The 26,657-nt window shown below is 39.0% G+C and overlaps 1 protein-coding gene and 1 pseudogene across 8 annotated transcripts in view; one reads left to right on the forward strand and one right to left on the reverse strand.

Annotated features, from left to right (window-relative positions):
- Positions 1–26,657, reverse strand: part of CBFA2T2 (CBFA2/RUNX1 partner transcriptional co-repressor 2) — a 147,334-nt gene that overhangs the window by 108,137 nt on the left and 12,540 nt on the right. The gene's annotated exons all lie outside the window — the stretch shown is intronic.
- On the forward strand, positions 20,749–21,555 carry LOC102413771 (annotated as a pseudogene).

Genomic DNA, 26,657 nt, shown 5'->3' on the forward strand with positions numbered 1-26,657 from the left:
TGATGCCTCAGTGGTAAAGAATCTGTGTACCAATGCAGAGACTTGGGTTCAATCCCTGGGTCAGGAAGATCCCCAGGAATTTGGGGAAGGGAATGGCAACCCACTCCAGTCATCTTCCCTGGGAAATCCCATGGACAGAGAAGCCTGGAGGGCTATAGTCTATGGGGTTGTAAAGAGTTGAACACTACTTAGCAACTAAATACCACTACCAAGAGAACAAAAAGACAAGCTACGGACTGGGAGAAAGTATCTGCAAACCATATATCTGATAAAGGACTTACACCCAGCATAAATAACTCAAAACTCAATAAGAAAATAAACAACTCAATTTGTTAAAATGGGTAAAAGATTTAAATAGACATTTCACCATGGAAAAAATATGGATGGTAAATGTACATGAAAATATTTTGAAAAAACAGTTTGGCAATTTCTTGAATAGTTATACAACTATCATACAATCCAGCCATGCCATTTCTATGTATTTACAAAGGTAGCCTTACTTACTTACAATAGCCAAAAACTGGAAACAATTCAAGCATCTATTAAGAGGTGAATAAATAAACAAATGATATATCCATACAAGGGAATACTAAAACAATAAAAAGAAATAAACTACTGATACATAAAACAATATATTAAGATAGTTATGCTGAATGAATGAAGCCAGACAAGGAAGAAAGAAAGGAAGAGGGAGAGAGAGAATATACGCAGTATTATTTCATTTATATAAAATATAAATATATATGTAAAATTCTAGAAAATGCAAACTAATCTATAAGCAGATTTGCCTAGAGGAGGAGCTACTCTTCAACAAAGACGCACAAGAAAACTTATGACAGTGATTGATATGTTCACTATCTTGATTGTGGTGATGGTTTCACACGTATAACTATAAGAAAACTCAAACTGTACACTTTAAACATGTATAGGTGATTGTATGTTCATTATACCTCCACTTCTTAAAAAGTAAAAGAACAAAACAAGGTATATGTAAGAAAAAAAGTCCACGGGGTCGCAAAGAGTCGGACACAACTGAGCGACTGAACTGAACTGAAGGAAAAAAGCAATAAAAAGTTTTAAAGAGAGTCAGGAGGAAGCACTGTTTGTTCAGGAGGGAGTGAGTAGATCCCTGAGGATTCCATGCAGTTAGAAACAGCTGGATATGAGAAGACAGTGAAACAAGCCAAACATCTTCTGCAAGCAGAGAGTACCATGGATATGAAACACAAAGAGGAATCATTTCTTGAGAAATAACAGAAGACAGAGCACAAGGCAGAAGGTGCTGGGCTAGCTCAATACCTCATTCATCTATAACACGCTGTTTACGGTGCACTCCCCTTGGCCTGTCAGCTTTCCAAAATGCAAAAGTCAGACTGCTCTCCTGGCTTATTTCACTGATAAATATAACTGAAACAAGATATCCTGACAAAGCCCACATCCTCTCACAAGTCCTGTCCAGACAATCAACTTGGCTCAGCTTGCTTTGAATGGTATTTCTCAAAAGAATCTAACATACCTTAAATAATTTATCTTAATATGCATTCAAGGAGACAGACAGTTTAACAAAAATATATCTGAAACTGACTTATATTTCTAAATTGCTTAAAGCAGGAGGAAAAGCTCATCTAAAATATATCTTGTGTTAGAAATAAAACAAAAATGTCATGTTCTGAACAGTCCAGTGAAAAGAACTAATAGACTGCTTACACTGCTAACTCGATCAGGAATCCAGTCCATACTCCCATGCCTCAACCTTCTACAGTAAATTCAAAATGCCACTTTCTCAATAAAGCCTTTCTAAGCCCTCTCCACAGTGTCCTCCCTTGACAGAATTAATTACACTTTTCTGCCCTCATAACTATAAACAGCAGTACTTAGTTCCTTGACCTATTAGAGATTAAGTACTGCCCTACTCCTCAGTGTTCTATACAGAGTAGGTGCTAAAACAAAGAGTTTGATGGCTTAAGGCTAAAGGTGACAAGACCTAAAGAGGCCTGAAAACCAAACCCAAGGCTCAGCAGAGTTCTCTCTGGTTTCCGCTCATTAAGTGTGGTAATTGCAGCTTACTGGGGCTGAGGGGAAAGGTACATGGAGGTTCATTACACTACTCTGTCTACTCTATGTATGTTCAAAATTCTGCACAATAAATTGTTAAAAAATAATAATAAAGAGTAGGTGAAGATAAGATCAAATCCTTTTTGCTCTTACTTTCATACCTTTGAACTTTCTTTTTTCCTTTAAATATGATCTTTGCCAGCCTCCTTCCTCTGTTGTCAACAGGTCCACTGGGTCATTAGCCATTTAACAAATGTTGGTTTGGAGGATAAAAGACAGACCCTTTGCACAGGCAGTGGAATTCCAAATGCTAGACTCTTGGCTCCACAATGTCTGATTCAGAAGAACTGCTGGGAGCTATTAGTTTAGCATGCCCACCCAGGCATATGAAGACTCCTAGAGTTCCTCTTACACCACTCCCATATGCCTCTCATTTATGCCTACACAGCTTGTGTGCTTTCACTTAGCACAGGAACAGATCAGATCCAGTGTGACCACAGAAATTATTAGAAAGGTCCAAGGATGAGGAATCCAGAATGAAGCAGTTCAAATGTGGAACTGCAACAGACTGAAATTTTTTCCTAGTGGGGCAATAATCCAACGAAAATGCATTTTCGAAATCCCTAGACACAAGATCAGGAGGCTATACAATAACAATATGTCTAGGTAGTATATGAGATACATGTTGGCCTAAATTAGAGCTTCTGTCATTCTGTACAGAAAGCACGTATCTTGTGCTTTCCTACCTCTGAGCCTTTGCTAACATTCTCCCTTAATATGACTGCTTTCTTCTTTCTTGATACAAAGATAGTGGCAGTAGTCTTATGCCTAGTTTTTTTTCTTTTACTTTTTCTTAACTCGCAATGAGAACAAAGTAAACAGGGGAGATGGCAAGATGTCCTACAATAATAAAACTAGAGTTTCCAGAGGAATGGAAGATTACTAAAAAGAGCATGAATATGAGAAAAATGTTATAATCTGAAAATAACTAGGCCATGGGCAGTGCAAGTCGGCAGTGGAGGGGGCGGGGGTGGGGGTGGGGAGAAAGATTAAAACATTTCCTCACACCAGTCAACTGGTGGCACCATGAGCCTAGATATGGATAATACTTTGGTATTGAATACGGGCTAATTAAGTTTGGTTCTTGAGCAAATTCCTCAAGAGTGGACATGTTCAGGAAGACTGTACTTAGTTATATACAAAATGCTGGCAAAAAGGTATAAGAACCACTTAAGAATCAACTTATAAGTCATAAAGTCCTAATTCTACACACAAGTATTGGGGGCAAAAATAAAACTTACACTTGTGTCAAAGGTTGATAAAGGCCTCATCTGGGAGTCCTCTGATTCAAAGCAGAAGGAAAAGCAGCCAACTGAACAAATCAAGCCAATCAAAAAGCCTGGATTCCACTCATGATCTGCTCTTTGAAAGCTATCCTTCAAGACCTGATTCAGATGACATCTTCCACATGCAACTTTTACTGATTATCTCTTTTATTCCATTCATGTGTCCTCATCTGAACCTCACTTATTTACTTGTTTGTTTTTTTTTTTGGTTTCTTTTTTTTTTTATTTTTATTTTTAAACTTTACATAATTGTATTAGTTTTGCCAAATATCAAAATGAATCCACCACAGGTATATATGTGTTCCCCATCCTGAACCCTCATCCCTCCTCCCTCCCCATTCCATCCCTCTGGGTCGTCCCAGTGCACCAGCCCCAAGCATCCAGTATCGTGCATCGAACCTGGACTGGCAACGCGTTTCATACATGATATTTTACATGTTTCAATGCCATTCTCCCAAATCTTCCCACCCTCTCCCTCTCTCACAGAGTGCATAAGACTGTTCTATACATCAGTGTCTCTTTTGCTGTCTCGTACACAGGGTTATTGTTACCATCTTTCTAAATTCCATATATATGCGTTAGTATACTGTATTGGTGTTTTTCTTTCTGACTTACTTCACTCTGTATAATAGGCTCCAGTTTCATCCACCTCATTAGAACTGATTCAAATGTATTCTTTTTAATGGCTGAGTAATACTCCATTGTGTATATGTACCACAGCTTTCTTATCCATTCATCTGCTGATGGACATCTAGGTTGCTTCCATGTCCTGGCTATTATAAACAGTGCTGCGATGAACACTGGGGTACACGTGTCTCTTTCCCTTCTGGTTTCCTCAGTGTGTATGCCCAGCAGTGGGATTGCTGGATCATAAGGCAGTTCTATTTCCAGTTTTTTAAGGAATCTCCACACTGTTCTCCATAGTGGCTGTACTAGTTTGCATTCCCACCAACAGTGTAAGAGGGTTCCCTTTTCTCCACACCCTCTCCAGCATTTATTACTTGTAGACTTTTGGATCGCAGCCATTCTGACTGGTGTGAAATGGTACCTCATAGTGGTTTTGATTTGCATTTCTCTGATCATGAGTGATGTTGAGCATCTTTTCATGTGTTTGCTAGCCATCTGTATGTCTTCTTTGGAGAAATGTCTATTTAGTTCTTTGGCCCATTTTATGATTGGGTCATTTATTTTTCTGGAGTTGAGCTGTAGGAGTTGCTTGTATATTCTCGAGATTAGTTGTTTGTCAGTTGCTTCATTTGCTATTATCTTCTCCCATTCTGAAGGCTGTCTTTTCACCTTGCTAATAGTTTCCTTTGACGTGCAGAAGCTTTTAAGGTTAATTAGGTCCCATTTGTTTATTTTTGCTTTTATTTCCAATATTCTGGGAGGTGGGTCATAGAGGATCCTGCTGTGATGTATGTCAGAGAGTGTTTTGCCTATGTTCTCCTCTAGGAGTTTTATAGTTTCTGGTCTTACGTTGAGATCTTTAATCCATTTTGAGTTTATTTTTGTGTATGGTGTGAGAAAGTGTTCTAGTTTCATTCTTTTACAAGTGGTTGACCAGATTTCCCAGCACCACTTGTTAAAGAGATTGTCTTTAATCCATTGTATATTCTTGCCCCCTTTGTCAAAGATAAGGTGCCCATATGTGCGTGGATTTATCTCTGGGCTTTCTATTTTGTTCCATTGATCTAGATTTCTGTCTTTGTGCCAGTACCATACTGTCTTGATAACTGTGGCTTTGTAGTAGAGCCTGAAGTCAGGCAGGTTGATTCCTCCAGTTCCATTCTTCTTTCTCAAGATCGCTTTGGCTATTCGAGGTTTTTTGTATTTCCATACAAATTGTGAAATTATTTGTTCTAGCTCTGTGAAGAATGCTGTTGGTAGCTTGATAGGGATTGCATTGAATCTATAGATTGCTTTGGGTAGTATACTCCTTTTCACTATATTGATTCTTCCAATCCATGAACATGGTATATTTCTCCATCTGTTAGTGTCCTCTTTGATTTCTTTCACCAGTGTTTTATAGTTTTCTATATATAGGTCTTTAGTTTCTTTAGGTAGATATATTCCTAAGTATTTTATTCTTTCCGTTGCAATGGTGAATGGAATTGTTTCCTTACTTTCTCTTTCTGTTTCCTCATTATTAGTGTATAGGAATGCAAGAGATTTCTGTGTGTTGATTTTATATCCTGCAACTTTACTATAGTCATTGATTAGTTCTAGTAATTTTCTGGTGGAGTCTTTAGGGTTTTCTATGTAGAGGATCATGTCATCTGCAAACAGTGAGAGCTTTACTTCTTCTTTTCCAATTTGGATTCCTTTTATTTCTTTTTCTGCTCTGATTGCTGTGGCCAAAACTTCCAAAACTATGTTGAATAGTAATGGTGAAAGTGGGCACCCTTGTCTTGTTCCTGACTTTAGAGGAAATGCTTTCAATTTTTCACCATTGAGGATAATGTTTGCTGTGGGTTTGTCATATATAGCTTTTATTATGTTGAGGTATGTTCCTTCTGTTCCTGCTTTCTGGAGAGTTTTGATCATAAATGGATGTTGAATTTTGTCAAAGGCTTTCTCTGCATCTATTGAGATAATCATATGGTTTTTATTTTTCAATTTGTTAATGTGGTGTATTACATTGATTGATTTGCGGATATTGAAGAATCCTTGCATCCCTGGGATAAAGCCCACTTGGTCATGGTGTATGATCTTTTTAATGTGTTGTTGGATTCTGATTGCTCGAATTTTGTTAAGGATTTTTGCATCTATGTTCATCAGTGATATTGGCCTGTAGTTTTCTTTTTTTGTGGGATCTTTGTCAGGTTTTGGTATTAGGGTGATGGTGGCCTCATAGAATGAGTTGGGAAGTTTACCATCCTCTGCAATTTTCTGGAAGAGTTTGAGCAGGATAGGTGTTAGCTCTTCTCTAAATTTTTGGTAGAATTCAGCTGTGAAGCCGTCTGGACCTGGGCTTTTGTTTGCTGGAAGATTTTTGATTACAGTTTCAATTTCCGTGCTTGTGATGGGTCTGTTAAGATTTTCTATTTCTTCCTGGTCGAGTTTTGGAAAGTTGTACTTTTCTAAGAATTTGTCCATTTCTTCCACGTTGTCCATTTTGAACCTCACTTATTTACTTAAGTGTACCGGCCATACACCTCTCACAAGGTATCAAGTTTCTTAAGACCTGAAAAGCTTGTCTTCTGAAGAACCCCTAGCTCTCTGCTTTTCATGAAAACTATGCTAAATATATTTTGTTTGCTTTTTAAAATCTGGACAACTCACAAATATCCCAAACTCAGAAATAAAATTTAAATAACCAGTAAACACACACTTATTATAAAACACACAAAGTAAATGATCTATAATAACTGTTGATATGAGATAAAGGAGAACAATTTCAAAAGGCTCCTGGATTTAGCAAACTTTACCAAATATACATACAAAGAGGTAGTGGCTCAACAAGGTCCCATAAGTCTTGTAATAATAACACAGCTGAAGACCTGAACAAGAAAGCAGCTTACTACCAACTGATCCTACAAAATTAGGAAACGCTGGGGTGATCACACACTTAGATAATGGCAAGTGTGGAAATATGCCTTATTCAAGTGTGGAGTTGTGTACCATTCAAATACACATCTGTACTCACTTGAGTATGTGGCTCTGTGGCCCAACTGAGCCTAAATATTGCAATGCAAGCTAGAAAAGCAAAATGGAGAACTTTCTAAGTCTTCCAACCACAAAGCAGCAGACTGGGCTAAATTCCTCTCAAAACCATAATGAAAACACAGTCCTCTTTCACATGGAAATATGGCTTTAAGAGGTATACTTCCTATATTACAATCAATTTGAAATTTTTAATCAATAATCTATCAATATCCTGCAAAAAGCTAATTTAGAACTCTGAATTTGGGTTGTTGACAATTTAAAATTTTCAGTTTTGATATAAAATAAATTTATTCATCAAATAGATGTTTTGATTTCATTAAAAAGTTATCTTTAGGAGTCCCACGTGGCCCAGTGGTTAGGATTCGGCACTGTCCCTGCCATGACCTGGGTCTGATCCCTGGTTGGGGAACTGAGATCCTGCAAGATGTGTTGGCATAACCAAATATATATATATATTTTGTGTGTGTGTTAGTCACTCAGTCGTGTCCGACTCTTTATGACCCCATGAACTGTAGCCTGCCAGGCTTCTCTGTCCATGGAATTCTCCAGGCAAGAATCCTGGATATTCCCCCTCCCCAAAAAAGCTATCTTTGGGGCAAAGACTAGAAATTTCTTCAAAGAAGATGTATGAATGGACAAGAAACACATGAAAGGATGCTCAACACTGTTAGTCATTAGGGAAATGCAAGTCAAAATGACAATGTGACACCACTTCCAACCCACTAGATGCCTATAATAAAGAAAAAGACAGAAAATAACAAGTATTGGGGAGGATGTGGAGAAACTGGAATCCAAATATACTGCTAAAGGGAATGTAAAATAGTTGGCTACTCTTCCAAAGGGACCTGGCAGTTCCTCAAAAAGTTAAACACAGAATTACCATATAACCCAGTAATTTCACTCCTAGGTATATACCCAAAAGAACAGAGAATGTGTGTCCATATAAAAACTCATATACAAATGTTTATAGCAACTCAATTCTTATTAGCCAGAAAGTTGAAACAAGCCAAATTCCATCAACTGATAAAGATTTAAGTAAAAATGAGGCACAGCATATACTCATTTTCACAGTACTTGTGTTCTGTAAAGCTACTGCAAACATTGAATTAGCAAATACCAAACCACTGCTCCTAGGGGAAATAAACACAGGGTTAGGTTCCTTCGAGTCTCTGGTCAAAACATTTCCATCAATGGATCAATATATAGCCTTGTTTTATGTGTTTCTGTTTAAAGCCATCTGATTTAATATACTGTTGATTCACTAACACTGAATTCATTCCCAACAGCAATATACCTCATGCCTGAACAAAGCTTATTTAACATACATATATTTCCCTTAAGGCATATCACAGTCTTCTCTTCCTTAGGAACACCAGACAGCACTTGGGGGCCATTTTAAACAGAAAAATTACCAACAGCAGAAAAATGTGAAAAATGTGGCACTAAATAGACCACAAAAAGAACTTGTTTGGGGAAAAAAACAAACAAAAAAAAAAACAACTTGTGTGCAGTATGAGAACTAAAGCAAGAAAGAAGGCAGAATGTTATCATGCATGTTCAAGTCAACTGGGAATGTGAGTGCTGGGCAACTTAAAATTTTTCACTGTTCATGTCCAAAAATGACCACCTCATATTGATTTTTGGATACAAACATTTTATCAAGTATACAGTTTCACACATACAGAATCTGTGATTGATGAGGACTGTGTATCATATAATTAATATTATTCAGTCATAAACAGGAATGAAGTGCTAATATGCACTACAACATGGAAAACCAAAAAACATCATGCTAAGTGAAAGCAGTCAGTCACAAAAAACTGACAGTCACAAAATACTGTATTTTTCCCAATCCTAAATATTGACAAGTAATTCAGAAAAGAGTTATAATACAAGCCAAAAAATGTTTCTAACACTTTATATGCAATGTTCACACAGGCAAATCCAGTGACAGAAAATAGATTAAGGGATGGGAAAGGGGTAAAATGCAGAGTGATTGTTAATGGGTATGGAGTTTCTTCTGGGGATTATGAAAATGTCCCGGTAAACAACGGCAACAGCTGCACAACCTTGTATATATACTAAAATTCATTATACTGTACACTTTAAAAGAGTATAGTATGTGAATTATATCTATTATAAAGCTGTTAATGAAAAAACACTATTCCCTATATTATTTTCTGACTTATGCATAGCAATATGCTTATGACCTGCTTTTCAAATTAATACCAAAAGAAAAATTGTGCCTTATCATACAATTACTTGGGTATAACTTAACCAGTTCACTTCTAGCAAAGCAAGCCTAAAACTGGGCCTTCTCTAAGCACACACTTCTTTCCTATTAAGATAGAGCCTTGAGGTATTTTTGTTTGTTCTCTTTTATTTTTTGGCCATTGCCTATGGATGAGGGGAAAAAAACCTAAAAATGAGTTTGCAACAAAAGTGTTTTATTTGAAAATGAGAACATTTGCATGTTTGTAGCACATCCATCTAAAACAAGTTCCAGAAGAAACAACAACAAAGGGAGAGAAATGTTAGCGATTACTCAAGAACTCAGTCTGAAAACCCCTTAGATATTCCAAAGCCAATCCATGTAGATGGTTAACATAAGCAACAGAGTAACTCACTTCTCTGTTCAAACCCTGATTCTGAATTCCAGGAAGTCAAAGTATTATGAAAAGGAGAAAAGAAGGAACATTTTTAAAAAGTCATCTAAAAGTCACCGTGTCTACCTAGATTCCACTATGGTTTTTCCTGTGGTCATGTGTGGATGTGAGAGTTGGACTGTGAAGAAGGCTGAGCACCGAAGAATTGATGCTTTTGAACTGTGGTGTTGGAGAAGACTCTTGAGAGTCCCTTGGACTGCAAGGAGATCCAACCAGTTCATTCTGAAGGAGATCAGCCCTGGGTTTTCTTTGGAAGGAATGATCCTAAAGCTGCAACTCCAGTACTTTGGCCACCTCATGCGAAGAGCTGACTCACTGGAAAAGACTCTGATGCTGGGAGGGATTGGGGGCAGGAGGAGAAGGGGACGACAGAGGATGAGATGGCTGGATGGCATCACTGACTCGAGAAACTCCGAGAGTTGGTGATGGACAGGGAGGCCTGGCGTGCTGCGATTCATGGGGTCGCAAAGAGTCGGACACAACTGAGCGACTGAACTGAACTGAACTAACCCAGTACATCTCAGATATTTAAGTACATACGAATTACTTGGGGAAATCTTATTAAAATGCAAATTCACTAGACGTGTGACACAGCCTGAATTCTACATTTTTAAAAAGCTCCCAGGTGACAATGATGCTGCTGGCCTCAGCACAGACAATGTGTATTTACTCTTCTCATGGCTAAGGTAAAGTTGATGTTGCCTGACCATCTTGTCTAAAATGAAGAGGCATACAGCCAGCCAGCTTCTGCAAAAGGCCTATCAATCCACCATGCATGCTCTTCATCAATCGGAGTTTCTTTTTCTTAATCACATTTCGGGATCTTCTTTGAATCTCTCAAATGCTGTTCACACAGATCTCTTAAACTGAGGTACATAAATATTAAGTTAAACCTTAGGTAGGAAGGAGCAAACTCCTGGCTCCCTTCATGCAACCCAGTGGGATGATTCTTTCCAAAACAACACCAATATAGGCTCATTTTTAGACTGCAGTCTCAGATGAACTGAAATTATGTACATAACTAGTTGCTCCCTATATTCAGTTGGCTCATTCACTTTGCTATTTCTTTGTAAAATACCACTGGATTTGATCCACTTTTTCAGAATTACAAGTTACTTTGAATTCTAATCCAGTGCTCTAAGGAATCAGGCTCTGGTACTGAGGAATTATTTTCTCTAAGTCATAGTTTTGTTATATGTGAAATAGAAATAATTCCTTGTAAGTCTATTCTAAGAATCTATGACTCTAGAGCTTTTTATTTCCCTTCCAATCTTTAGTGCTTGAGATCTATGACATTTTGCTTTATTTTGCTTACTTCCCAGTTCTCCAGAGAAAGGAGCCTGCATAAACTATATATAGACATTACTATATTTAACTATCCTTACAAGGAACCCTCAGAGAAGTTAATATGATAAACTGGAAATACTCTCAAGTAAGTAAAAACAAAAATAAAAAGTAAAAAAATAAAACCTTAAATTATCCTTCTCAGTGCCAATCCCAAAAATATACAAGCAGCCAAATGTACACTTTTTTGTTCACTTGGGTTGTTGCTGTCTTCCTGACCAAAGGCAACACCTGTGCACAGGTAAAAGCTGTGCTTAAGTGTAGGTGACTGGAGGGAGCTATAGCTGAGGAAAAGCAGTCAATTACCTCGTCTCATAAGTCTCACCAGCTGTGTTTTCCTGATGACACAGACTCTGTCCACCTGCTCCCACAGACGGCACAGCTGCACTTAAAGTGAAACACCTGGTTCTGTACACCCATTACATGCAGCGTGCTAGAACCCTAGTCACCAATCGGGCAAGCCCAGGGCAGCATTTTCATCTTATTGCCAAAAGTAAAGACCAATGTCATTCTTAACTATAAGATATTAAAATATATTTTTCATATCCAAAACACAAATACAACAATGTCAAAGAAGTTAGAGTAATAATGCTAAAGAATTGTTATAAAGTGTGAAATCCTAGATTACAAATTTGGTTATCATTAACCACTTCACAAACTACTTAATTCAGAGCATTTAAAGGAAGATAATCCCAGTAAAATGAGCTCATTATCTCCCAGCAGTCAGTGCATTATATTAAGAATGGCAGTATCAATACTAGTAAATGTACTCAATTAAGAAATAACGCCAACTAAACATGTGAAAAATGAGAATTTCTTCCTAGTTTTACACTTAAGAAACTTTACAATTGAGTTTTTTTATTCTCCCCATGGGACTTTAAATTAGGTGTGTATATGCTCAGCGACTCAGTCATGTCCAACTCTGTGATCCCACGGACTGTAACCGGACTGTCCATGGGGTTGCAAAGAGTCGGACACAGCTGAGCAACTTTCACTTTAACTCTACTTCAATGTCCTATATCAAAATAATTTTTCCTCCCCCTAATGCTTTCTCCATTTAGATTTGGATGGTCTTTATCAGGTTTAGATACTCTAAATCAGTATTTCTGAAAGTAGTCTTTAGACCACCTAAAAGAACTTAGGGAGTCTGATGAAAAAACACAGATTCTTGACCTGATCCTAAATTCTGGAATTTAAATTTCTGGAAGGTGAAGTCCCAGAAACTGTATTTAACAAGCTTCCCAGATGCCTTGGATGCACACAAAAGCGTATGTGGCACGTAGTTATTTTTTCCTCCTTAATCATTATTTTAGTAAGCCTATATTTACTAGTTATTTGATATGTTAATTTTGGGGCAGATACCATGATTCATTGGAAGGGCTGATGCTGAAGCTGAAACTCCAATACTTTGACCACCTGAAGCGAAGAACTGACTCATCCGAAAAGACCCTGATACTAGGAAAGATCGAAGGCAGGAGAAGGGGACAAGAGAGGATGAGATCGTTGGATGGCATCACTGACTCAATGGACATGAGTCTGAGTAAACTCCAGGAGTTGGTGATAGACAGGGAGGCCTGGCGTGCTGCAGTCCATGGGCTCGCAAAGAGTCAGACACAACTGAGAGACTGAATTGAACTGAACTGAACCGTGACAAGCATCATACCCACCTTCTGCCTTTAATCCTTCCCTTTTAAATTAGATATATATCCTCTTTTAGGATGGTAAACTTCCCAACTCATGCTATGAGGCCACCATCACCCTAATACCAAAACCTGACAAAGATCCCACAAAAAAAGAAAACTACAGGCCAATATCACTGATGAACATAGATGCAAAAATCCTTAACAAAATTCGAGCAATCAGAATCCAACAACACATTAAAAAGATCATACACCATGACCAAGTGGGCTTTATCCCAGGGATGCAAGGATTCTTCAATATCCGCAAATCAATCAATGTAATACACCACATTAACAAATTGAAAAATAAAAACCATATGATTATCTCAATAGATGCAGAGAAAGCCTTTGACAAAATTCAACATCCATTTATGATCAAAACTCTCCAGAAAGCAGGAACAGAAGGAACATACCTCAACATAATAAAAGCTATATATGACAAACCCACAGCAAACATTATCCTCAATGGTGAAAAATTGAAAGCATTTCCTCTAAAGTCAGGAACAAGACAAGGGTGCCCACTTTCACCATTACTATTCAACATAGTTTTGGAAGTTTTGGCCACAGCAATCAGAGCAGAAAAAGAAATAAAAGGAATCCAAATTGGAAAAGAAGAAGTAAAGCTCTCACTGTTTGCAGATGACATGATCCTCTACATAGAAAACCCTAAAGACTCCACCAGAAAATTACTAGAACTAATCAATGACTATAGTAAAGTTGCAGGATATAAAATCAACACACAGAAATCTCTTGCATTCCTATACACTAATAATGAGGAAACAGAAAGAGAAAGTAAGGAAACAATTCCATTCACCATTGCAACGGAAAGAATAAAATACTTAGGAATATATCTACCTAAAGAAACTAAAGACCTATATATAGAAAACTATAAAACACTGGTGAAAGAAATCAAAGAGGACACTAACAGATGGAGAAATATACCATGTTCATGGATTGGAAGAATCAATATAGTGAAAAGGAGTATACTACCCAAAGCAATCTATAGATTCAATGCAATCCCTATCAAGCTACCAACAGCATTCTTCACAGAGCTAGAACAAATAATTTCACAATTTGTATGGAAATACAAAAAACCTCGAATAGCCAAAGCGATCTTGAGAAAGAAGAATGGAACTGGAGGAATCAACCTGCCTGACTTCAGGCTCTACTACAAAGCCACAGTTATCAAGACAGTATGGTACTGGCACAAAGACAGAAATCTAGATCAATGGAACAAAATAGAAAGCCCAGAGATAAATCCACGCACATATGGGCACCTTATCTTTGACAAAGGGGGCAAGAATATACAATGGATTAAAGACAATCTCTTTAACAAGTGGTGCTGGGAAATCTGGTCAACCACTTGTAAAAGAATGAAACTAGAACACTTTCTCACACCATACACAAAAATAAACTCAAAATGGATTAAAGATCTCAACGTAAGACCAGAAACTATAAAACTCCTAGAGGAGAACATAGGCAAAACACTCTCTGACATACATCACAGCAGGATCCTCTATGACCCACCTCCCAGAATATTGGAAATAAAAGCAAAAATAAACAAATGGGACCTAATTAACCTTAAAAGCTTCTGCACGTCAAAGGAAACTATTAGCAAGGTGAAAAGACAGCCTTCAGAATGGGAGAAGATAATAGCAAATGAAGCAACTGACAAACAACTAATCTCGAGAATATACAAGCAACTCCTACAGCTCAACTCCAGAAAAATAAATGACCCAATCATAAAATGGGCCAAAGAACTAAATAGACATTTCTCCAAAGAAGACATACAGATGGCTAGCAAACACATGAAAAGATGCTCAACATCACTCATGATCAGAGAAATGCAAATCAAAACCACTATGAGGTACCATTTCACACCAGTCAGAATGGCTGCGATCCAAAAGTCTACAAGTAATAAATGCTGGAGAGGGTGTGGAGAAAAGGGAACCCTCTTACACTGTTGGTGGGAATGCAAACTAGTACAGCCACTATGGAGAACAGTGTGGAGATTCCTTAAAAAACTGGAAATAGAACTGCCTTATGATCCAGCAATCCCACTGCTGGGCATACACACTGAGGAAACCAGAAGGGAAAGAGACACGTGTACCCCAGTGTTCATCGCAGCACTGTTTATAATAGCCAGGACATGGAAGCAACCTAGATGTCCATCAGCAGATGAATGGATAAGAAAGCTGTGGTACATATACACAATGGAGTATTACTCAGCCATTAAAAAGAATACATTTGAATCAGTTCTAATGAGGTGGATGAAACTGGAGCCTATTATACAGAGTGAAGTAAGTCAGAAAGAAAAACACCAATACAGTATACTAACGCATATATATGGAATTTAGAAAGATGGTAACAATAACCCTGTGTACGAGACAGCAAAAGAGACACTGATGTATAGAACAGTCTTATGCACTCTGTGAGAGAGGGAGAGGGTGGGAAGATTTGGGAGAATGGCATTGAAACATGTAAAATATCATGTATGAAACGCGTTGCCAGTCCAGGTTCGATGCACGATACTGGATGCTTGGGGCTGGTGCACTGGGACGACCCAGAGGGATGGAATGGGGAGGGAGGAGGGATGAGGGTTCAGGATGGGGAACACATATATACCTGTGGTGGATTCATTTTGATATTTGGCAAAACTAATACAATTATGTAAAGTTTAAAAATAAAATAAAATTAAATTAAAATAAATAAATAAATAAAAGTCTTCTCCAACACCACAAAAAAAATAATAATAAAAAAATAAATTAGATATATATCCTCTTTTACAAACTAGGAAATTGACTCAGATCTCATGTGTGAGTGCTAAGTTGTTTTGTTAGGGGAAGCACGCTGACTGAAACCACCCACCCTGGCCAGGCACTACAGTAACCATTTGCATGAGCTGTTTTACAACAGGAGGTCCTGGTAAGGAACAGGGAACTAATAAGCCTCCATCAACCAGAAGAATTCGGGAAAGGTCAAAAAGAGACACCACCTGTCCAACCACCTCCCAGAATCCTTCTCTCTGGCATCTACCTTGGCTGAACAAGGCGTGCACCACAAGGAAGGACTCTGAGTCAGAATGATTGCCTAAGGACAACCCAGAAACTAATCCCATCACCATAAAACCAAGACTGCAAGCCATGTGACAGAGCAGTTCTCCTGGGTTCCCTTACCCTCCTGCTCTCCACCCGGGCACCCTTTCCCAATAAAATCTCTTGCTTTGTCAGCACACGCGTCTTCTCGGACAATTCATTTCTGAGTGTTAGACAAGAGCCCAGTTTCAGGCCCTGGAAGGGGTCCCCTTTCCTACAACAGTTTCAGTCGTGTCCAATTCTTTGCAGCCCTATGGACTGTAGCCCGCCAGGCTCCTCTATCCATGGGATTCTCCAGGCAGGAATACTGGAGTGGGTTGCTATGCCCTCCCTCCAGGGGATCTTCCCAACCCAGGGATCGACCCCCCGTCTCTTATGTCTCCTGCACTGGCAGTTGGGTTCTTTATTATTAGCTCCACCTGGGAAGCCTTAAAGGTGGCAGTAGGATAAATCGGGAGTCTGGGGTCAGCAGATACAAACTACTATACATAAAACAGACAAACAACACGATCCTACTGTCAGCAGAGGAGGCTACATTCACCATCTTGTAAAAAACTATAATGCAAAAGAACATATGTATAGCTGAATCACTTTACATAAGAAACTAACACAACATTGTAAATCAACTGTATTTCAGTTAAAAAAAAAAACAATAAATAAATAAAAAGCAAAATGCATAATCTGTCATATGTATTAGTTTACACTGGTGAAAATAATCACCAAAATACCTTTATGGCATTAATGAGCTAAAAATGGCAAGATTCCTGTGACTGGCCTGGAGAGTTTGATCCACCTGAAGCTTTCCTTCTCTACGTCATCAATAGCAGAAAGGACCTATTTTCACTTCTGGCACTGTTCTATTTTAGTTACAAGTTCATTAATTCCTTTTTCTACTACCAGACACATGGAGAGACATCATCTCCTACAACTACAGGTAACAGGTGCATCTGCAAGAGCCAGCTGCTCCGAAGTGGACCAGCCTGCACTTTCTGAGAAGGGGAAAAGGATTTGAACGGTTCTTGGCAACCTCAAGAAGCAATTGGTCATATATTTACCTTTTTCACAGAGCATTTGGAAAGTTCTCTGAGATGAAAGGTATGATCACTTTAAAGACATCTCACTACTAACACTGAACAAATCAATACTGAAAGCTGCAGTCATTCATAAAAATATGTTCCAAGGTACTTAAGATAGCAGAAGAGATAAATGTCTGCTCTTGTTTAAAGCAAACGTCTGACAAAATGGTTTTGTGGACTGCTCATCTGACTGGAAATTAGAAAGACTCCACAAAATATTATGATTCCATTTATAAAAAAAATTATACATTCGTATGTCTTACAGATGTCTGTAAAGGTATTCCAAAAAGTCTGGAAATACAAACTTTCAGTGATGAGGTGAAATGGTATTTTTACTTTTGACTACAATTTGCTATAAATTTTTTATGAGAATGTCAAGTTACTTTTGTAAACTATCTTTCAAAAATTATATAATTATAATAAAAATTTATTATAATAAATTATAGTTTATTATAATAAATTATCACAGATTCAGCATAGCAGAGAAATGGAACATGGTAGCTAACAGAGTTAGTCTATATAATTCTGAGGAGTTCAGGTCCTGTCTCTACTACCTAAACAGAGAGACATGCCCTGAGTGTCAGTTCATTATCCATGCAGCCTCTGTTTTCTCAACTGTAAAGTGGGATATGGCAACAGTACAAATCAACCTGTTGTGAGCATTGAATAAAATAATCTATATGAAATCCTCATGTAAACCACTATTTTTCAATGTAGGTACAAATTACAAATATGTGATAAAACATAAAGCTTTAAAGCTTTATGTTTATGGTTAAAGCTTTCTTTCTTCAAATAATTCACAATATACTTAATAGTCATACAGATCTTCTAAGGTCACTATGATCATTTTACATGGAATAACAGACAATGTAAACTATGGTAGAGTAGATTAAATCTACAATGAGTCTGTGCTCAGATGTGTCCAACTCTTTGTGATCCTACGAACTGTAGCCCGCCAGGCTCCTCTGTCCATGGAATTTTCCAGGCAAGAAAACTGGAATGGGTTGCCATTTCCTCCTCCAGATGATCTTCCAGACCTAGGGATCAAACCCATATCTCTTGCATCTCCTGCAATGGCAGGTGGATTCTTTCCCACTGACGCCACCTGGGAAGTGCCAATTAAATATATACAAAGTCTAATAAATTTCGGCCACAGATTTTGCAAAGAAGAACCCAGGAACTTTCTCAATAAATTCCTAATATATTACTTCATTGTCAAATAGCTCTCACAAAAACACCAGAAAAGTCTGCATAATCTAAATTCCAAATAATTAGCTTTACAAACATTCATATGATAAAGAGAATTCATCTGTTCACTATAAAGGTCTTGTTAGGTCCAGTCTCTATTTTCATTCACCATTTTTTTAAACTGAGCTGTGTGGCTTGCAGGATCTTAGCTCTTCAACCAGGGAATGAACCTGCCCGGGCAGTAAAAGCACAGAGTCCTATCCACTAGACTGCCAGGGAATTCCCCATCATCTTATTCACATAGCCTGCTGTCTACTCTACATCTCCATTTGGATATTTAACAGATACCTCATATACAAAATGCTGCTGCTGCTACTCAGTCGCTTCAGTTGTGTCCAACTCTGTGAGACCCCATAGACGGCAGCCCACCAGGCTCCCCTGTCCCTGGGATTCTCCAGGCAATAACACTGGAGTGGGTTGCCATTTCCTTCTCCAATGCATGAAAGTGAAAAGTGAAAGCAAAGTCGCTCAGTCGTATCCAACTCTTCGCGACCCCATGGACTGCAGCCTTCCAGGCTCCTCCGTCTGTGGGATTTTCCAGGCAAGAGTAGTGGAGTGGGGTGCCATTGCCTTCTCCATATACAAAATGTCCCATTTCAAATTCTTGGTTCCCCATCCCAGCCTAAACCTACCTGGGGCTTCTACCATCTCCCCAGTCTTTCTCAACACCCGTTTTTCTCAAATCAGTAAAGATGCTGTTTAAGTCAATAATCTTGGAGTCATCCTTGACACACAACCATCCACTGAGGCAAATTCCAGCCAAGCCACTGGGGCAAATTCTATCAGCTGCACCTTCAAAATATCCTGAATTCAACGATTTCTCCTTACCTCCCCCATTAATAAATATTCTGATCCAAATCAACTTCCCTCTCTTGGCCCATAGCAATAATTTTTTTTGTTCTTATATTTATAATAGTTTCTGAATTTACATTCCTGCTTCCACCATTGCCATTAGTATTTTCTCCAAGAGCAGAGTGAACTCTTTAAAAGATAAAGGAGATCAAGTCTCCCCCTGCTCAAAACCCTCCAACAGTCTCCTACCTCATTTAGAAAATCCAAAATCCTTCCCTGACTCTTCAGACCCCACATGCTCTGATTCCGCTTTACCTTCTGACAATCTTTCCGCTTTACCTTCTGACATTCTATCTCTATTGCCCGTACAGTGTTTCCAGTTTGTTGGGCAAACCGGCCTCCTTGCTGCTTCATGAACTTATCGAGCATACCCCTCCTCAGAGCTTTAGACACTTGCTTCCCTTTGCTGACTGCTTCTCTTCCAGATATCCACATGGCTAGCCTATTTTCACTTTCATATTGGAGAAGGAAATGGCAACCCGCTCCAGTGTTCTTGCCTGGAGAATCCCAGGGACGGGGGAGCCTGGTGGGCTGCCAGAGAATCGGACACGACTGAAGCGACTTAGCAGCAGCAGCAGCCTATTTTCTCCAGGTCTTTGCTCAAATAGCATTTGATCACAGAAGTCTTTCCTAACCATTGCATCTAACTGCACTCCCCACCACTCTCTTCTCTCTAGCTAACACACTTAGTTAATACTTTATCACCACCTGAATGTATTAATCAATTAATCAGCAATCAGCGCAAAGAAATAAGAGGAAAACAATAGAATGGGAAAGACTAGAGATCTCTTCAAGAAAATGAGAGATACCAATGGAACATTTCACACAAAGATGGGCTCAATAAAGGACAGAAATGGTATGGACCTAACAGAAGCAGAAGATATTAAGAAGAGGTGGCAAGAATACACAGAAGAACTATACAAAAAAGATCTTCACGACCTAGATAATCACAATGGTGTGATCACTCACCTAGAACCAGACTTCCTGGAAAGTGAAGCTTCCAGGGAAGCCCCTAAGTGTTAAGAAAATCAACCTAAAGATCCTTTCTCACTACACAATACTGTTAATATCTAACTGGATACAAGGACCTATTCAAATGAGAAAAATTTACTCATCTGTTACTGACAGACCTTTCCCCAATGGTTTCTATTTTCGAATGTCAGCATTCAGGGTAAGTTTAGTAAAACCTTTAGCCCTGTTTTCCCCCTTAATGTGTGGAACCAAAATCAGTGTCATGTTCTAATATTTAATTGGCATCAACTGTCTGCCTGTTTTCCCTATAATTGAGAAGCGGGTTCATATGTAAACAGGACTGATCTCACAAATGCATAAACATACAAAGAGATCCTTTCCTTAAAATAAATCTGTGCTCCACACACGGCCAAACCCTTGCACAATCAATTAACTCTTCAGCAGCCTCCAAGCTAAAAAACTGAAGTGAAACCAATTAAGCCCTAATGGGATCCCAATTTCTTATTTCTGAAAGAAGTCTTAATAGATCCTTCTAAGTTTATAATCTTTATCAATCATCCATATAATCCTGTTAGACTTAGTTCCAAATCTGAAAATGTGCTACAATCAAAAAAGCTTTGATTACTGCATTTACAGCTTTCACTGCCACAACCAACATGTGCTTTAAAAAACTGGGAAATTTCAATTGCTTCAAAATGGAAATAACAGCCTTAATTAGAAAAGATGGCACTTCTCTGTAAAAACACCAAATGGCAGATGACGCTGGTGCTGTGGGAGGGCCCGGAGGAGGCCGCCGGGGGCCCTGGAATGGGAGGCCATGGTAGCTTCTGCGGAGGCTTTGGCAGTGGCATCTGGGGCCAGGGTTGAGGCCAAGGCAGAGGCCGTGGACCTCGCAGAGGCAAGGCCGAGAGGACAAGTGGCTCCCCATTACCAAGCTGGGCTGCCTGGTCAAAGAAATGAAGATCAAGTCCCTGGAGGAGATCTATTTCTTCTCTCTGCTATCAAGGAATCTGAGATCGCTCACTTTTTCCTGGGAGCATCCCTTAATTAAGCAGACCTGTACTGACCAGCAGACCAGGTTCAAGGCATCTGTCACCGTCGGGAGTTACTACAGGGCATGTCAGTTTGGGCATCAAGTACTCTATGGAGGTAGCCATCATCCTGGCCAAGCTCTCCATCATCCGTGTGTGATGAGACAGCTACTGGGGGAAGAAGATTGGAGCCCCACATGGTCCCTTGCAGGGTGACTGGCCGCTGTGGCTCTGCTGGTGCACCTCATCCCTGCCCCCAGGGGCACTGGTACTGTCTCAGCCCCTGTGCCCAAGCTCCTGATGATGGCTGGCATTGATGACTCCTCCTCTGCTAGGGGCTGCACTGCCACCTTGGGCAACTTCACCAAGGCCACTTTTGACACCATTTCCAAGACTCACAGTTACCTCATCCCTGATCTCCGGAAAGAGACAGTATTCACTAAGTCTCTGTATCAGAATTCACTGACCATCTTGTAAAGAGTCTCTGTACAGAGGACCCAGGCTCCAGCTGTAGCTACCACATAATTTTATATGAGAAGAATAAAGTGAATGAAGCTAGAGAAAAGAAAAAAAAAAAATGACTGATAAATTGTTGTCTCCAAACTTTGCATGCCCTAATAGTCTGAATAGTTATCCTATTCACTTTGGCCACCAAAAGGAATAAAGAAGCAGTTGTTAAAGGTTGTCAGATACCATGTCTGGTGGATGGTCTGAGGATTTTATCTTGAGGGTTTCCTCAGGATTTATTGCCTTTGAATTCATGGACACACAGACTGTGGAATGAGAAGAACCTCAGAGATCCTTTATCTGTTGAATTTCCTATATTTAGAGCATTCTTTTGCCTCAACAAAAACCTGCACACCCACTGTGTACACATAAGGTGCTCAAAATGAGTTCAAGGACTTAGAGGCAGCAAGAGCAGAGTATCTATTCTTGGTCTTTGTGCTGATAAAAGCAGTTTCATAAAATGAGATGTTGTTGTTTAGTCACTGAGTCATGTCCAACTCCTTGTGACCCCCCATGGACTGTAGCCCACCAGGCTCCTCTGTTCATGGGATTTCCCAGCAAGAAGACTGGGGTGGGTTACCATTTCCTTCTCCAGGGGATCTTCCTGACCCAGGAACTGAACCCATGTCTCCTGCACTGGCAGAGAGATTCTCTACCACTAAGCCACCAGGAAAGCCCCGGTAAGTAGGTAAGACCTCACTCAGTACTTCATGCTAATATCGGGCAATGCATCAGCAGTATATGCATGCAACACAAATGTCTACACAAGACAGTTCTCCCAGCCAGGCTTTTTACAGCTGATAATACAGTAAGTTTACAGTACCAGGCAAAATATCACCATCTCAGAGTCAATATGATAGATGATTCCTCAATGAGTCTAACCTAGGAACAAATTCTTTAGCCTGATATTCAAAGTGTCCCACAGTTCTGCCTCAACCTGCCTTTACTCTTGCTCTTACTAGTACATCCTGTACCTTCCAGACCAAGAGTTAGTAACTAAGGCCATTTCCCATCCCACTCCTATACAAACCTTGCCCATGGCCTATGTCAGTAATGGTTATAGGCTAGCAATTCCTATACTTTTAAAGTTGTTAAAAAAAAAAAAGAGGAGGAGAATATGTGACAGAATCCATTATGTGTTCCATAAAGCCTAAAATATCTACTATTAAGCTCTTTATAGAAAAAGTTTGCCTATTGCTGGCTTATTCCAGTATCAGGCCCTGGCATGATTTTCTTTATTCCGTTTCTCACTCTCTGTATTTACCAATCCAAGATGGACCCACCCATCAAAATGCAACTAAGTAATATTCAGTGAAGCCTTTCTTACTACTTTCAGTGAGATACACTCTTCCTCTTTTAAATCCATATCCTCTATCTCCCTTAGCACACTATATCCCTTCTAGTTTCCAAACCCCAAACTGAAACACATGGTCTGACAAAGCTATTGCATTAACCAAAATTATTTTAACTGCTTCTGTCTTGCCCCTTCAAATGCAACTTCACAGAGCCACTAGGGTGCTCTACTTAGAATACAATTGTAACGACGTCATTCCCTCATCCTTTCTGTTGTTCTCCATTAGCTACGGAATAAAATCCAAGCATAAACCTGTTCCCTGCCTGGTTCTCTACTTTCATCTTCTACCCTTCTTCACCTAGCACTTTATACTTTAAATAACATATTTTCAATCCCTCCCCCAAAACCTGGTCCAGACTCAGCTTTCCCATCTCTTACCCTTTCTTTACTTGGATCACACACTTTGTTGTTAGAAGTAAAAACAATTGATATATCATCTCTGGAGAGTAATTTGGCAACATCTATCAAAATTATACAAATTGTACCCTTTGTCCAAGCAGTTCTACTTCTAGGAATCTAGTCAGCAGATTTATGAAATGGCATTTTTTACAAAGCTATGCAGCACTGTTTCTAACAGCAAAAGATTGGCATGTAAAATGTTCATCAGTAGTGGACTGTAGAAAAAAAAGTATTATGCATCCATACAATGAAATACAATGCAGAATGAGGAAGTTCTTTTATCTATGGTGTTACACGGCCTACGAGAATATATCTGCAAGGATACAGTAGAAACTAGTAATGCTAGCTGCCTCCAAGGAAGGCAAGTGTTGGCTGGAGCACAGAGGTGAAGGAGACAGTTCACTAAATAACCTTTGTACCTTTTAATTGCTGAATTATGTAAATATACTACCAGACCAAAACCTGATATTTTTTAAACAGTTGTTGGAGAAGCCTTTTCTGAAACACACCCATACATACATGCAGATACGTTAGGTCAGATGCCTATCGGCAGTGGTTCTTATCATGCTATTATTACTGCTTACCATTGATAATGAAACATCAATCTGTTCCTCCCTCCACCATTGAACGACTTTTAAACTTCTCTGGCACCTTAGAATTCTCTTTATATCTGCCAGCGTCCTGTACTAGGGGCTTAATAAATGTTCCCCTGGTCAGGGAACTAGATTCCACATGCCACCACTAAATAAACAAAATATCTTTTTAAAAAAAGTTCACCTTCTAGTATAACTAGCTTGGGTCACAGTAGAATACAGATATTAGTGAAAGTGAAGTCGCTCAGTCGTGTCCGACTCTTTGCGACCCCGTGGACTGTAGCCCATCAGGCTCCTTCGTCCATGGGATTCTCCAGGCAAGAATACTGGAGTGGGTTGCCATTTCCGCCCCTCAAATAAATGATTTATTGAACTCAATTAGCAGAATAAAGAGAACCAAGAGACTCAAGAAAAAGATAATCAACAATTTATTCTAGGATTTCAAATTTCTATTTAAAAACCATGGCTTTAATGGAAACTCTCCTTATTTATCTAATCATTCCTTAGAGTCCAACAGCCACAAAATTAGCATGGACTATTTAGAGACCTATAGGACGCTCAGAACAATTCAAGCATTGGTATCCATGACTACAGTTATGTGCTCAGTGGCTTGGAGGCATGTCTGGCATCCCATCTCCTCCCCAAGAAGTTCACTACCTCCATCAATTGAACCAGAATCTTTGCTTCAGTATTTCCCAATACAACTCTCCCCAACAGCATCAGTTATAAGAGAAAAAGATGGACAATCACTGTCCGAACTTAATTAAAACCCAGTTGTCAAAGCTTTCACTACAAGAGCAATCAACAAAAATCTATGTTAGGACATACAGGGCAAGGCAAACTGGAAGATCTTTGAAGACAGGGACTGAATTTTATCCACCTGGGAAGCCCCTCAGCACCTAGAACCATCCCTGCGGCTAACGGCTCCACAATATAGTTGTTACATGAACAGCTTCACTTAAGACTATAAAGGGGATTTTTACTTTATCTGTATTGTTTAAACATCTAAAATATATTCATGCATTACAAAATCATTGATTTAATAACAAATAGTGTCTAGAACATGCTTTTACAATTCCTCAATTGATTCTCATCTTGTCAGGTAGACAGGGATGGTATGGCTGTCCATTTTTCACAGATGATAAAAGCCATTCAAAATCCAAATATGAATTGTCCAAGGTTGCACTGCTTGTGAGCTGAAGATAAAAGGAAGCACTGGGATGATACCCATGTTTTCACTTATTACACATCTAACCAAAAAGAAAACAACGTCCCCTCACAGATTCAACTCCCAAAAACCTACACCCTTGCATTCTATCTGTGTGATAGTGACCAAATCACCTGACTCCTGAACTTTATATGAAATAAGAGGATGAGAATACTACTACTCACTTCTGACATTTAAGTGGTAGTTGCTATTATTTCTGTTAATGATATGTAAATAAGAAATGACTGTGTTGACTCCAACAGAAGACAGACTCTATATTATAAAAGAGAATATGCCTTTAAGTAGAAACAAGACAACCAAAACTGATTTTACCCAAATACACTGTTTCCTTAACAACTAATTCTAAAACAAAGTAAAACACCCAACAAGCAAATGGAACTCTCATAGATCTCTAGTAAAAATGCAAAATGGTACAGTGCAGCCACTTCAAAAAATACTTTGGGCATTTCTTAAGATGTTAAACATGAAATTACCTAGAACCCAGCAAACCCACTCCTAAGTATTTACCCAAGAGAAATGAAGACATGTGTGCAAAAGACATAAATGTTTAGAGTTTCATTCATATCATCAAAACAGGAAACAACACAAATGTCCATTAACTAGTAGACAGACTGATTTTAAAAATTACAATATATCCATACAGTGGAATGCTTCTCAGCAATAAAAGGGAACTACAGATATATACAACATGGATGATTTTCAAACAATTATAGTAAGTGAAAGATATCAGATACAAAGGCTACATATCGTACAGTTTCATTCATATGACACGGAAAAGGCAAAAAATGAGAGAGAAAGATAGAAACCACTAGAGGGGCAAAAACTAGTATAGTAGTTAGCTGCTGCTGCTGCTAAGTCGATTCAGTCATGTCTGACTCTGTGCGACCCCACAGACGGAAGCCCACCAGGCTCCCCTGTCCCTGGGATTCTCCAGACAAGAACGCTGGAGTGGGTTGCCATTTCCTTCTCCAATGCATGGAAGTGAAAAGTGAAAGTGAAGTTGCTCAGTCGTGTCCGACTCTTCGCGACCCCATAGACTGCAGCCTACCAGGCTCCTCCGTCCATGGGATTTTCCAGGCAACAGTACTGGAGTGGGGTGCCATTGCCTTCTCCTATAGTAGTTAGCAGGGGCTGCCAAATGAAGGGAAAGGAGCACGAGGTAACTATTGGGGATGATGGAAATAATCTATATCTTGGTTGGTGTGATGATTACAATTGCATATATTTGTCAGAACTCACAGAACTGTACCCTTAAAAAAGAATAAAGTTTACTATATGTAAATTATACCTCAAAAACATGACTAAAAGAGAAAGAAAAACTAAACTACTCCATTTACACATCTGAGGGAAAAAGGAATAGTTAATTATCACAATATTTATGCTCAGTTTGGTTCAGTATTTGCTTAAGAAATTTTAGCTAAACCACCTAACAACTGCTGGGTTAAACCTCTCCGAGGAGGTTTTACAGGGATACCCTGTTTTCAGAGAAACCATTCTCTCTCTTTAATCATTAGTTTAATTATTTTGACAGTGCTCACTCCAGCAG

Source organism: Bubalus bubalis, chromosome 14 (genome assembly GCF_019923935.1).
Source record: "Bubalus bubalis isolate 160015118507 breed Murrah chromosome 14, NDDB_SH_1, whole genome shotgun sequence".
NCBI classification, from domain to species: Eukaryota; Metazoa; Chordata; class Mammalia; order Artiodactyla; family Bovidae; genus Bubalus; species Bubalus bubalis.